This window comes from Aulonocara sp. 'chitande type north' Nkhata Bay, linkage group LG17, assembly GCF_057382095.1.
Source record: "Aulonocara sp. 'chitande type north' Nkhata Bay isolate Kocher_YH1m ecotype deep benthic linkage group LG17, A_spYH_male_GT1.1, whole genome shotgun sequence".
In the NCBI taxonomy this organism is placed as follows: domain Eukaryota; kingdom Metazoa; phylum Chordata; class Actinopteri; order Cichliformes; family Cichlidae; genus Aulonocara; species Aulonocara sp. 'chitande type north' Nkhata Bay.
Genome location: NC_141360.1, coordinates 16008518 through 16021992, shown reverse-complemented (window position 1 = coordinate 16021992; position 13475 = coordinate 16008518). Strand labels below are relative to the sequence as shown.

The 13475-nt window shown below is 38.5% G+C and overlaps 1 protein-coding gene and 1 long non-coding RNA gene across 4 annotated transcripts in view; both read right to left on the bottom strand.

The window, feature by feature from the left end:
* The window catches only part of LOC147309824 (uncharacterized), a 119859-nt gene that overhangs the window by 64981 nt on the left and 41403 nt on the right, over positions 1 to 13475 (bottom strand). The window lies entirely within an intron of this gene.
* Positions 8067 to 11431, bottom strand: LOC147309825 (uncharacterized). 3 transcript variants are annotated; one of them, XR_015125880.1, is made up of 5 exons: positions 11333 to 11431; positions 10572 to 10637; positions 10066 to 10221; positions 9521 to 9613; positions 8067 to 9223 (listed from the first exon to the last, which is right to left on the bottom strand). It is a non-coding gene; the product is annotated as an uncharacterized LOC147309825 (long non-coding RNA). The 3 variants fall into 3 exon arrangements; XR_015125881.1 differs by lacking the exon at positions 11333 to 11431 and adding an exon at positions 11177 to 11316; XR_015125879.1 differs by lacking the exon at positions 11333 to 11431 and having other exon boundaries at positions 8068 to 9223; positions 10572 to 11320.

Here is a 13475-nt window from a genome sequence, read left to right as displayed (position 1 = left end):
AGAGAATACCCACTAAACAATGGATGTCGGATAGACATGCAGATCATATCTATATTGGGTCAGGTGGTCCATGACCAATTCTGGACACCTACATGATGTCCAAACTTAGTCCACAATTTGGATGTCCAACCATGACACAACCTAGACTTCAATCCGATTCAGTAAAAAGGACTACATGTTATGGTCCCTGATAATGCATTGCTTTAGATGGAGAGACTCTTGAGGGATGGCTGTTATGAGGAAAGGCAGCCCAGAAATATTGCCAGCAGCACACAGCGTCGTGTGCCTCAACTTTCGGTCTTTTACCCAGGCTAATCTGCCATTTTCCTTCCTTGGTTAGGTTTAGGGATTAGAGATCTGATCTAGATTATCATTTTAAAATTTGGGACACATCGTCAGTAGTGGACCTTGGATTCATCGGGTGTTTCGGCCATTATCACTGTGTGTGTCACTGGTTTATGTTAAATTGTTATTTAACATAAACGTAGCGGGGCGACCATGGCTCAGGGGGTTGGGAAGCGGATCTGTAACCGGAAGGTCACCGGTTAGATCCCCGGGCTCTCTGTCCTGGTCGTTGTGTCCTTGGGCAAGACACTTTACCCTCCCGCCTACTGGTGTTGGCCAGAGGGGCCGATGGCGCGATATGGCAGCCTCGCTTCTGTCAGTCTGCCCCAGGGCAGCTGTGGCTACAACCGTAGCTTGCCTCCACCAGTGTGTGAATGAATAGTGGTATTGTACAGCACTTTGGGTGCCTTGAAAAGCGCTATATAAATCCAATCCATTATTATTATTTCTCTCATCATATTCTTCTCTTTGAATGCAATGTTCAACATTTGAAGTTTGGACTGGGTGCATTATTCTTTAACACATAACTATTTCTGTAAAGAAAACATGCGCCCTCCACCCTCTGAAGACATGGGATTACAGAGCCTATAGATGTAAAACCATTATAAAGACGACATCTAAAATGAGTGTAAGTTTGACTTTGAAAAGACGTCCACAACAACCACATTTAGACTATAAATAGCCCATACACGGAGGTCCTATGGACGTTTACACTAGACATTGAGCAGACGTTGAAAAATAGGTGCAGCCTGGCGTTACAATTAATTAATAAATTAGTTAAAGAAATGGAATAATAATGATAATAATATTCTCCTGATTTGTCTCTGTCAGACCGATATATATTGTGGTGTATTTAAATCACCTGATAAACATGAATTTCACTATTACTAAATTTAGCTACAAAACATCTTAAAGTTTGTCTTAACCTTAGTTGGCGTCTTTATAGCAAAACCAAAACATGGAGGTGGGTCCCAACAATATGGCTATGTGAAGACATTTAATCCCCCCATCTATCATACAAACACACACACACACACATAAATAGAGGAGAAAACCTAGCATTACAGTTGGCCTGCGGTCAATAGATGTTAGCTGTAGTTACCTTAATGGTATCTAATCAGTGCTACCCCCACCTGTATAGGAAGCCATCAGACTGTGACATACTCCAGGGAAGGTGGGAATGTAGGATTTGAGCATTGCACTGTCAGCCCATGACCTGCATCAGCAGTTTTTATAAATAGAACTTCTTTCAATCATTAATCCAATTTAAAAAGCAACAGCAGAAAGCTGATCTGAGCTAAGCTGCATTAAACAGAAAACTGGACAATATCATGTCACCTTTGAGCTCTGTGTCTGTGTGTGTGATTAAATGCTTCTGCCATCACTAAGCAAAACTACAGACTGCAAATATTTATTAGATTAGAAAATTTAAAAAGAGGGGCAGGTAACTAATTAATTGAGGGGGGTTCAAGAAATGATAGTGAAATTATCTTCAGCTTAACGTTGTGCCTGGCTAATTAAAAACCAGATTAGTTTACTTTTGAAAAGCTTAACTCATTCACCGTCTCCGTCTGGCAATTCCCGATGAACACAAAAACACAATCCTGTGCTGACTGATTTAATGCCTCCATTGTTAGTGAACATTGCTGCAACAGCTGCTCAATGTCGAGAATGTTGAGTCTTTGCAGCGATATAATCACAATTTGGTTGTAGACTAAAATATTTTTCTGCATCATTTGCTTTTGGTGAATGAATGTATTTTCCAAGACTAAAAGTATTAGTATCGATATATAACATTTCCTGCAAAAATATTGCAAATTATAATTGTATTTTGGATTTGAGGATATAATCCTCCTTTTTTCATTGGTATGCTTTACGTGAGAAATATCTGCCAAATATAGTAGAAGAAAATGTTTTTGTGTGTTTGTTTTGCTATTTTGATGAGTGCCGTGGTTTTTACAACAGCCTTTATTACTTTCCTTTTTTTAATGTTATTTATTAGCGTCCAGTATTTATTGATATCTATGTTATGTGGTTAGAAACATAAACCACCGAGCTGACTTGATCCCCCACCCCCAGATCTTACCTCCACTGAAGACAATTGCAGTGACTGCTGTGTCTGTCTAAACATCTGTGTGCACTTGAGGATAATGTGGGATGCGATAAACCAGGATTTTCTAAGGTTTAGCTCTGTGCTAATACCATACTATCACAATGAACAGATGGGAATTACCAACTTCAGGTGTTGCCTGTGTATCTATGTATGCATGTTTGTTGCTCCGTGACAATGACAACTGCCACAACTGCCTGAGACTCTGAATGTCTACAGGACTACGAGTCAACTGCTTTCAAAAAGTATGTCAAAAAGTGTTTGTTTTTATTGTTTACACCTGTGCTAATTCTCCCAAACCTCCACACATGGCATAAGCTCTCCATATGGTAACAATAAAAAAAAACTAAACTAAACTAAAAAAAAACTAAAACTGACATTAAAACAAGACTGAAACTTTTTAACTGAAAACTAAATATTGTCTGGGTAACTTACAGAAAATAAACTGACAACAAACTAAAATTAGAATTAAATGAAAAATAAAAAACTATTAGAAAATAACTCTGATCACAGAGGTTTCTTCCTGTTAAAAGGGAGCTTTTCCTTCCCACTGTCTTGCTTATAGGGGGTCATCTGATTGTTGGGGTTGTCTCTGTTTTCTCTGTATTATTGGAGAATTCTTACCTTTTACAATATAAATTAAAGTAATATATTATTATTAAGAAAGGGGGGAAGTAAAACTAAATAAAAGACAGTAAAGACAAGCTTATGTATAGGTTCCCCAATTCTAAAGCCCAGCAAAGCGTATCCAAAGAAGACAAGTGGGGATAGTACTAACTGTGACAATTAAGATTCTGTGTTGCTTTGCCCTGGTTTCTCACACTTGAGTTTGTCTTTGATTTTTTTTTCTCACTTTCATTGCTCCCAGACTTCAATAATTCTTCTTCCAACCCACCCCCAAAATCCCTGTGTTGAATTCAGCAACATGCATAGCTGTGTCTGTGATTAAATCCCTGAAACTGGGCCACAGCCCCTCTGTACCATTTTTGGAAGTTATCTGCTTTGGTTTCAGCCGAATGAAAAAACTACGAACCACCAGGGAGCAGGTTCCCCATTTCTACATTTCTAAATTTAAACTGCAATCCTAATCATTGTGGCATTCTCTCCTGCAGGCTTAAAGCTCAACACTGCACAGACACACATTTTTATACCAGTCTTATGCCTGGATACTACCAGGCTGTTTCGTGTCCTCCAAAACCCCCACCACACCACCACCCACCACTGGCTTCTTGCCAGCGTTGCAGGAATGAGCCAGTGTGTTTGATCTTTTGTGGCAGCCACGTTCTTCTTTGAGAGGGAAAATGCGCTACTGGTGCAGCAAGATTCAGAAAAAAGCTTTCAGCCACCAAAGCTGCACTGACAAAGTGTTTGTTTGTCTGTCTCTGTGTGTGTGTGTGTGCGTGTATTGGAGAGGAAGAGATTACATGAAGAGAGCTTTTAGGATAGAGAAAGGAATGGGAAAGATATTACATAACTTTTCAAGCAGCATCGCAGGCATGAAGAGATATCATTCTTCAGTGAGTTACATTGCAAAAATAGCCAAAAGTCCTTAATGTAAAGTAAGATGAAGCTATAGTTCATTGTTGAGTCATTCTCAAGTCCTTGTAGTTATGTATTGAGGACAGTCTTCTAAGCTAAAAGCCACTATAAATGACCATGATTTACTTCATACTCCACGAAAACCATGATGCTTGCAGTTCAGAAGTACATAAAAAGAACCCCGTGTAACCTTACTGGCAACAGCTGGACTCTGCTGACTTGGTCCAAGCACACCACGCAGGTGTTATCATTCCAGCGCGGCACACAGACCCGCCGTGTTCCCTCGCCGGAAACAAGCATCGAAGGCGTTGGAAAGGGAGGGGGGATGAGTGAGTGCCTATCGGTGTATGTGTATGTGTATGTGTGTGCGTGTCCATAGTTCAGCGGAGACAGTGTCCTTCGCTCTATCAGTCTAAGTAAACAGTCTGCCAGCCAACCCAGGTGGCCTTCATGGGACGGGAAGAATAGTCATCACACAGTCGTTATCAGGGAGTTGTTTTGGTGGGCTCCAGCCTTGGGCCTAGCAGCTGGAGCCGTGGTGTCCAAATGTTGAATATTGTTGATTTCTCCCTTCAAAGTGCTGTCTGGCAGGAAACCATAAGAGGGATGTGCTTAAAGACAGCTGGGAGGAAGGTCCAAGTCCAGGTAAAAACAATATTCAGTGTGTACTGGACCAGAGCACAAAATTTCACACACTGGTAAAATCATCAAAGGAGAATTTGCTCCAGGCCCTGGAACATCAGCAGTACCTAACAGAGGGGTTAGACACAGACAATTCACACCAGGAGCCAAAGGACTTGTAATACTTCCTTCTTCTAACTCAAAGTCATCAATTGGCAAGGACTCTTTGTGGTTGTATGGTAAGTGGGAAATGTGGATTATGAGGTGGTGCTGTCTCTCTTCCACAGCATGTCTTTCATCCTGTTTTCCTTCTCTCACCCCAACCGGTCGCAGCAGATGGCCCCGCCCCTCCCTGAGCCTGGTTCTGCCGAAAGGTTTCTTCCTGTTAAAAGGAATTTTTTTCCTTCCCACTGTCGCCAAAGTGCTTCCTCATAGGGGGTCATATGATTGTTGGGTTTTTCTCTGTATCTACTGTACAATATAAAGCACCTTGAGGTGACTGCTGTTGTGATTTGGCACTAAATAAATAAAATTTTATTGAATTGCTACACAAAGTTGAGGCCTGACGTGCCAAATTCAAAACATTTTTGATATCTCCGCCTCACACCTTTTAGGTGGCTATGAAACGCCAGCCCAGAGAGCAATTTGCTCTCTTCACTGCCAGGCCATACCACCCTCTATGACACCACACTGAAACTTTCCCAGGTGTGACGGTGTATTCACAGCCCTACAGGTTACCTGAAGACAAAAAAGTGATTCAAAACAAATTGGTTGCTATACTGGAGATTGGAGTAATAGACCAGTCTCACTAGTTCTAGACATGAAGACAGATTAGTTTGAAGATTAGTCTACCTTGACATTGTCCCTCTGTGGGACACTCCCACAGGGCTTAAATTTGGCAGTCTTCACCATTTGACCTTAGAACTGAAGAAGCTTCTTAGATGAGACACGAAACGTCTTTAAGCAACTTAAAGAAGTCCAGACGCTTTTCTTTCCAAGCTCGTTAGACTACAATGACCTGGATGACTGAGAACCTCCACAGACATTAGTCTATAAAGTTCTGTGTAGACTAACACAAGATAAATGAAGTCTAACAGTTTGCTTATTCAATGCACCAGTTTGACAAGCTGCTGGTCTGGTTGGGCCCTGCTTGTTTTTTAATGCTGGATTGGGCAGATTTCTTTGTCTAAAGAGTCCAAGGAAACAAACTGTGTTCTGAATGGTTTATAGAAATGCCTGGACCTCTCTGTAGTTTGTATGTTATCTCTGTACCTGTGGGCTCACTGTGTGTACCTTGAAAGTGTAACTTGTATTGGTAGTGACTGGCAATCGATCCATGGTGTACAGGCAGTAAGCAAAGAAAATGCATGGATGCAAGTTATATTGTGTTAACAGTTTCTGACAAAACATTCAGCTACTAGAGTTTCACTTTTTTGTTCATTTATTTCTGAAAATAATAATAAACACAAAACAAACATGCTGAGACAACCACACGTCTTTCCTATGAGAATCATTTGATGTGACAACAGAATTTAATAACAGAATATATTTAGTACATTAAAATAAAAATAATATCCAAAATATAAATCTGTATTAAAAAGAAGCATCTATTATATAAAAAGAATAAAGTAAAAGAATACTAATTACTCCTAAAACACTATAATTTATTGTGGTTATTTCCACAACTTTGAGACTGTGAAGTAAAAGGCAGAAGCTAGAAAAGAAGTGAAAAAAGGCCTTTAGAAGACAAATACTACTCTGACACTCTGTGACTGTTTAAAGACAGCAATTTTAACCCTGCATCTAGTGGGCTCTGACACTTTTATTCTTTATTCCTGACTCTCACTGTGACAGTGATTGCAGCAAGCGATAGTTCCTCTGTCCTCGTCACGCTCCTGTCATCTCCCGCTTACTTACTCTAGTATTTGATAGTGATGGGCCCTGTTGTGGAGAGCAGGAGTTGAGCATTTTTAGTCCATGAAGATCTTCTCTCATGTCAATCCCTTTCTAATATCTTTCTCATTTTCTTTGTCTCTCTGCTGTCAAGTTTTTAGAGTTTTAGCTGTGTTTCTGGACTCTTTTGAGCGAAACATCACCCTTAACTGACTCTGGATTTGAGGAGATTTGCTGTCTGCCATGAGCACGGGGCTATCGGCACTGTCATCAAGCCTCTCACTGGAATGGAAGTGTGATGGTTTCCACCCAGATCCATGAAGGTCATGATAAAAAAAAAAAATCACTCAAGCATTAATTTTGGAATTACCCACAGATCAAAAACACTGAAAGACGTGGAATGAATGATATGTGAGTGAGGGAGACACAAAGACACTGCTCTCATGGGGTTCAAAGCGTTTTTATTTATTTATTGCTGCTGCCTTTTTCAGTTCTAAAAGCAAGTCAAGTCTGGTTATTATTTCTACAATTGAATACAGGGGAAAATGAGAAATACAATCATGAGTAACAGCAGCATTGGAAGGAAGAGAGGAAAAAGTGAGCATAGGGGGCTTTCGAAATACTCTAAAGATATATAATATGTGGGATATATAACAAAATTTCCCATAGAGAAAACAACTTGGAGGTAAGATTAGATAAGAGGGCAAGGGAGAATTGAAGAAGAAAAGGATACAAAAGAGAGTGATTCACTCAAAAAAATGAAACGTTGACTTTAAAATTATTTTGTCAACAGGTTCCACGAAATTGAATTATGTTAGTTTAAAGCAAAAATCTTTAGTTCATCTAATTTAAAAAAAAACTACTTAAGATTAACAAGACATATTTAAGACTAACTAAATCAAGTTATGTTGTATGAACATAGATGATATATTTTCAGGTTAGATAGTTTAGATTAGTTACTTCAACACATTTCTTATTTGTGGCAGTAAAATGTTAAATTTAAGTTAGATTAATTCAAATATTATATTTTCAGCCACCTTGTGCTTTATTAATTAGTTTTACATAAATCTATTTTGTCAACAGGTTCCACACAAATGAATTAAGTACATCCAACTTATTTTTTAAAATTTCTTTTATTGCCAACACATTCAGTGAGCATTAGTGTAAACCCAGTCCAAAATAAAACACAACAGCTCATTAGGGTTAGTAATTAACAGTATGTAGACAGATGCAACATCAAGACTTTAAATTAAATGTCTGTATCTACCAGAAATAGAAGGAAAAAAAAACGCATTGAAGATCACATAACACATTGATAAGATGACACTTGAGTTATGCACATGTGATGCTAGTAAGGTCTGTGAGTGTTTTTTTCTTTTAGTGTCTAAAATGGATAGCAAAGTTGCTATTTGCAATGATTGCTTAGGGTCAGTCCAGTAACACAATGCCAATGAAGTGCTTTCCTTTAACAATGCAAAGTGAAGTGTCCACCTCAACAGCCACAATTAAAAAAAAAAAAAAGTAACAACAACAACAACAACAACAACAACAACAACAACAACAACAATAATAATAATAATAATAATAATAAATAGTCCACTGATATTAGCAATCAAAGAAAATCACATCACCATCCCAAATAAAACTTTAACAAAACATGCCAACATTATGGTCTAACAATAAAACAGCTTGTCAGCGTTCAGTTTTTTTGCAACAGCACAGCAGTAACCATTTAACACTTGCCACTGTCAACATTTATTTTACCAGTGTTTGGGCAAAAAACTTCAGATGTAAACATTTTAACATGGAAACAATTGTTCGTCTTTAAAAGTCCACAAAATATACATTCATCCTGCATTCCCAACTTGGATGATCTGATATCCTCGTGTTGGTGTTGTTCCCAGACCATCATGAAAATGTTGTTCCAGGTTCAACATTGCAAGTGACCAATCACATTGTTGTGACGTTATTCTTTTGCGCGCCAAGCCATTCGTGCATTTATGAAATTCCAATGTTGCAAGGACAATATCAATTCTGCTTACTGTTTATTAAAGGGTTACGGTTAGGGTTAGGGTCAGTTGATCGGCGGACAGAGGCGGTTTCACGCAGCTTAAGTACAGTTTTTTGTTTTACGCCGGTTTTTCCCGAAGTCGCAAAAGTATGACGTCACAACATTCTGATCATCTCTCAATTGAATCCTTTAAATCTCAATACTTTTGATTGTCTCTTACTAGCCCCCCCACAACAGTAAAATCTCTCAAATTGTAGTAGTTTACAAACTTTTCAAAATGTTCTAAATTTCTCTTAAATGTAATTTTCCCGTTATCTGTCATTTACAAATTACCATTTTATTCCCATTCAGCCTCCGAAAAACTTCTGTCCATCTGACAGAACATTCATCATCCAAATTAAAGGTTGGCTTATTCATTCAGTGTATTCTTGAGCAACTGTACCTTGGTCAAGAGTCTGCTGACATACAGATGAAGGAAGAGCTTCTGAAGTACTTCAAAGAAAGCTTTCAGTCTTGAGGTTAACTGAGATTCAGTGCATATATTCCACCCATTAAGAGTGCACATGCAGAGGCCAGGTCTTCCAGGTCATGCAAGACACACTAGATGGTTATACCCACATCGGCTGGAGGAGTGCTGGCATCAGCTCTTTCGATGGTAAAGATAGCAAGGGTAATTTGTTCCAGCTCCCTCTGAACAGCTGTAGCTTAGACACAAAAACATAGAAAAATGGCATCCAATTTTAAAAAAAGAAAGAAAAAGGGCCAAAGCTACCCTTTAATGACGTAAACACAATATTAGGAACATGCACCCCAGTGCGCCACTATTTCAGACTACAGATTCAACGATAAATATAAATAGTTTGGGTATACAAAAAGATTTCCCAAAACATTTAAACAGGTTCCATGCAAATTACAACAACAACAACATTACAACATGCAACAACATTAGTTATTCAAAATTTGGTTTAATACAGATAAAAAACTAAACTAAAATTACCAACCAATTATTCTTTGAAGAGGATGCTTGGGTCTTCATTCAGGTAAAAAGGTAGTGCCCTGAGGACACACTCCCTCCCCTTTTCAATAGTTTCCTTCTGTAGAGAGTGGCAGAGATACAGGAAGAGAAAACAGAAATACTTTAGGATGACAGAAACTCACATTATACGCAAAATGAATGACATAGCCACTGCACAGATAGACATGTACACAAGACCAACTAATCATCACATGGACATGAATAGTTAACCTGTTGGGCAGGGTTTCCACCACATTATATATGTCCATAATGGAGGTAAAGACAAACTAATACATCATCTTTTTTGCATTCAAAACATAACATAAAAACATTCACTTCTGGTTTAACCTAAATCAAGGGATCAGATTTTACATATGTTTAGGTAATTTAAATTTTCCAACGTTTTGAGTACCAAACTTTGTCTTGCTTAATATAAATGTAAGTGCACTGTGCAGCTACCATACACTAGCTGTTTAAATTTGAAAATGATCTTATTAGCCATAATATTTTGCTACCAACAGAATAACGCACCTGTGTGGCTGGGGCCAAAGTTTGTCTAATTTTCTTCCCTGCAACGCCTCCTTTTTTCTTGAAGACTTTTATGAGCTGGTCAGTGTATTGGTCAAGTTGTGTAAAAAGCCTTGGAACATGTGCAGCAGTAGTAATCCTCACATATTCTGCTTCCACCTGAAAATATGTCAACAAACACAACATACTGTACTGTAAATATACATACTATATGTACACATATACAAACTAAAACTAATGTAGAAAGACCTCATTAAAGCTATAATTTTAACACAAACATTTACACAAAATGCTAATGGAGCCATTACAGCTTTTATTGTTATTTATCAAGTTCCAAAAAATATTGATCACAGCTGATCTGAAAAGAATTTCATGCCTCAGGCCCTTGAACTGCAACCTTTACCATGGTTCAGATGTGGAGAAGAAATAACAGGGGCATGGGATGGGTCACAAAAGAAAACTTAACTTATAAAACAGTTTTGTTTTTAAAAGTATAACAGTTCACATACCACATACAAGCTCAGCAATACCACATACACCACATCAGTATAGGAGGGAGCAGGTAAAGGCAGGATCTGAGATTTATAAAGTAAAACAAGAAATTCATTACTTAAGCAAAGCAAATTATTGTTTGAATTACAACTAAATAAAATACTACTCAGAAGAAAAGCAAGAGATTGACACTGCCATGTGCTAACTTTCTATAGAAGCAATTATCACCAGGTCTGTCGACCTCCATTGTCTGTCCACTCATATGTCTTGAATAATTTTATTAAAAAAATTAAGTGTGTACTTTCACAAACTGTAATTTATAACTACATTGATATGTATAACTCCGCTAGGAAACATGCTGTATTTACAGACCATTTTTACATAATACAGATTACTGATAGAGCAGAACAATGGTGTCACAGTGGCTTTCGCCCTTGACTTTTTGGATTTTAAATGTCACTTTATGCTATCCTTGCTATCCTATTCGATATTTCCGACTCTCGGATTACAGAAAAGGAATCCCAAGAAAGCAAATGGAAAAATAACCCCTTGAAAGAATAACCCCATGAACCCCTGTAGCTAATCCCTTAATAAAACAAAAAACAATAAAAATGTTTCTTACACAGTCCACAAAATAAGCATGTCCAGGACCCAGTAAAACTAATGTAAAACAAGCGCACGCAAACGATAAAACATGTCTTGTAAGACAAACGCAAAATATAACCATGCTGGACATATAGATACTACACAACATAGTCAAAAAAAAAAGTGGTCTTACCTCTCAAAGAAACAGTAGCTTGGCGCCAAAACAGCCTTTTTCAGTTAAATTTGAAGTCTTGCGCATGAGCAGGCACAAGCCGTGAAACCTTCTTGTTCTGCGCGGTTTCATTACAACTGTTTTTGCATTACTGCCTCCTTGTGGATATACAAGGTATATCGATCCTAATTGACTTAAATGTTATGCGATCAAGTAACACATTAGTATTATGTACGTTGAATAATAGACACAATTACGTAGACTTGATTAGAAAAACATATGTTAACTTAACAAAAACATATATTTTAAGTAAAATGAAAATAAATAATTAATATACACTGAACAATCCACCTCATTCATTTTTTTGAGTGTTCCTTTAGAGGCAGTGCTATAGTAGAATGGTGTTTTATTAAACAAGAAAAGTAAGGAGGAGTTCAACTAGAAGGAGGTGAACCAGAGAGCTTTAAAGTGTTTATACTCTGTGTGTGTGTGTGTGTGTGTGTGTGTGTGTGTGTGTGTGTGTGTGTGTGTTCTGAAACAGCATGTAATTGAATTTCTCATGTACTCAGTGAGCAGGCACACAGCCCAAGATGCATGGGTCTTCAAATGCAGGGTGACAAATTCACAAATGAATGCAACCAAATATAGAAAAAGAGACCCCATGCAACAAACATGTATCTACCCCAAAAAGCATCTTTCGATTTTAAATGTTATCTATATAACAGGTGGAGAGCACTGTATGCTATTTTTTATGATTTTCCTGTGTAAAGAGAAAATGAGTAGACAGAGTGACAGAGAGGAAGGTCGAGGCTAAATGATGAAAAACAACAAAACTGGGTTAAAGACAGAAAGCACAGCAGAACTGAATAATGGAGCAGAGGAGGGAAGAATGAAAGAGACAGCTGCACAGAAAGATGGAGGTAATGAGTGAGGAAAAGTGAGAAATGGGGTCAGACTGCTCAAATGGTAAATGGCCTGTATTTGTATAGCGCTTTTCTAGTCCCTAAGGACCCCAAAGCGCTTTACACAACCTGTCATCCACCCATTCACACACACATTGGTGATGGCAAGCTACAATGTAGCCACAGCCACCCTGGGGCGCACTGACAGAGGCGAGGCTGCCGGACACTGGCACCACCGGGCCCTCTGACCACCACCAGTAGGCAACGGGTGAAGTGTCTTGCCCAAGGACACAACGACCGAGACTGTCCAAGCCGGGGCTCGAACCGGCAACCTTCCGATTACAAGGCGAACTCCCAACTCTTGAGCCACGATCGCCCCAGGGTTGTAATGGACGTGTGCAACAGTGCAAGTAAGGAGCAGAAAGCTAACAAAGACAAGGCAATCGCTCTGTCAGTCAGGGGCAGAATACCACTGAATATCTCTGGACTCACAGTAGAGATCTTGATTTTTGGGGGAAATTCTAACCTAGATCTCTTGCCAGGATGTGCACATATTAATGTTATTTAAATTTGTCAATTTAGTATTTTTTATTTTATTTTAGTATTTTTTTTATATCTGTCTAATTATTCAATCAGATTAACTGACACTCAGGAGATCCATTTTGAGATAATGACCACTTTAACCAAATTTTGCAACAGATGGAAAAATGGGTGCACACAATAGCATTTTGAGTTTATTTCGTATGTCTGACTTCTTATGATGCATTAGAGTAATGGTAAGTTCTAGTGTTATTATTTGTTTGTCTTACTTGGGTTTTGTTTAAAGTTTCATCCATGCTCCCTTTTTATGTGTTATTTTCTGTTTCCTGTGTAAGTCGCTTGTCCTCTATGTCTGATTTTTAGTTATGTCTGTCCCTCGTTTCCATGTCCCTCTCCTTGTGTATCATTCTGTCTCCCCAGGGTCCTGGCTAGACCCTCCATGATAACACCAAGGCCTGGAATGGCGCAGATACGTCTGCAGCCTGTCCACAGCTCGGACACAAGCATTTCACTAAATGTTGTACTGTGTATGTGACAAATAAAATTTGAATTTGAGTTTGAATTTAGTCTTATGTGTTTCATGTCTGCGTTTTTTATGTCATATTGTAAAGCTGTTGTCACAGTCTTCGCGTCATTATGTTTCCTGTTTTATTTTGACAGTCTCGTGTTTCCATTTTCAGTGTGTTTAGTTTTGCTTCCCCTGTGGAATCATGTTCATTTGT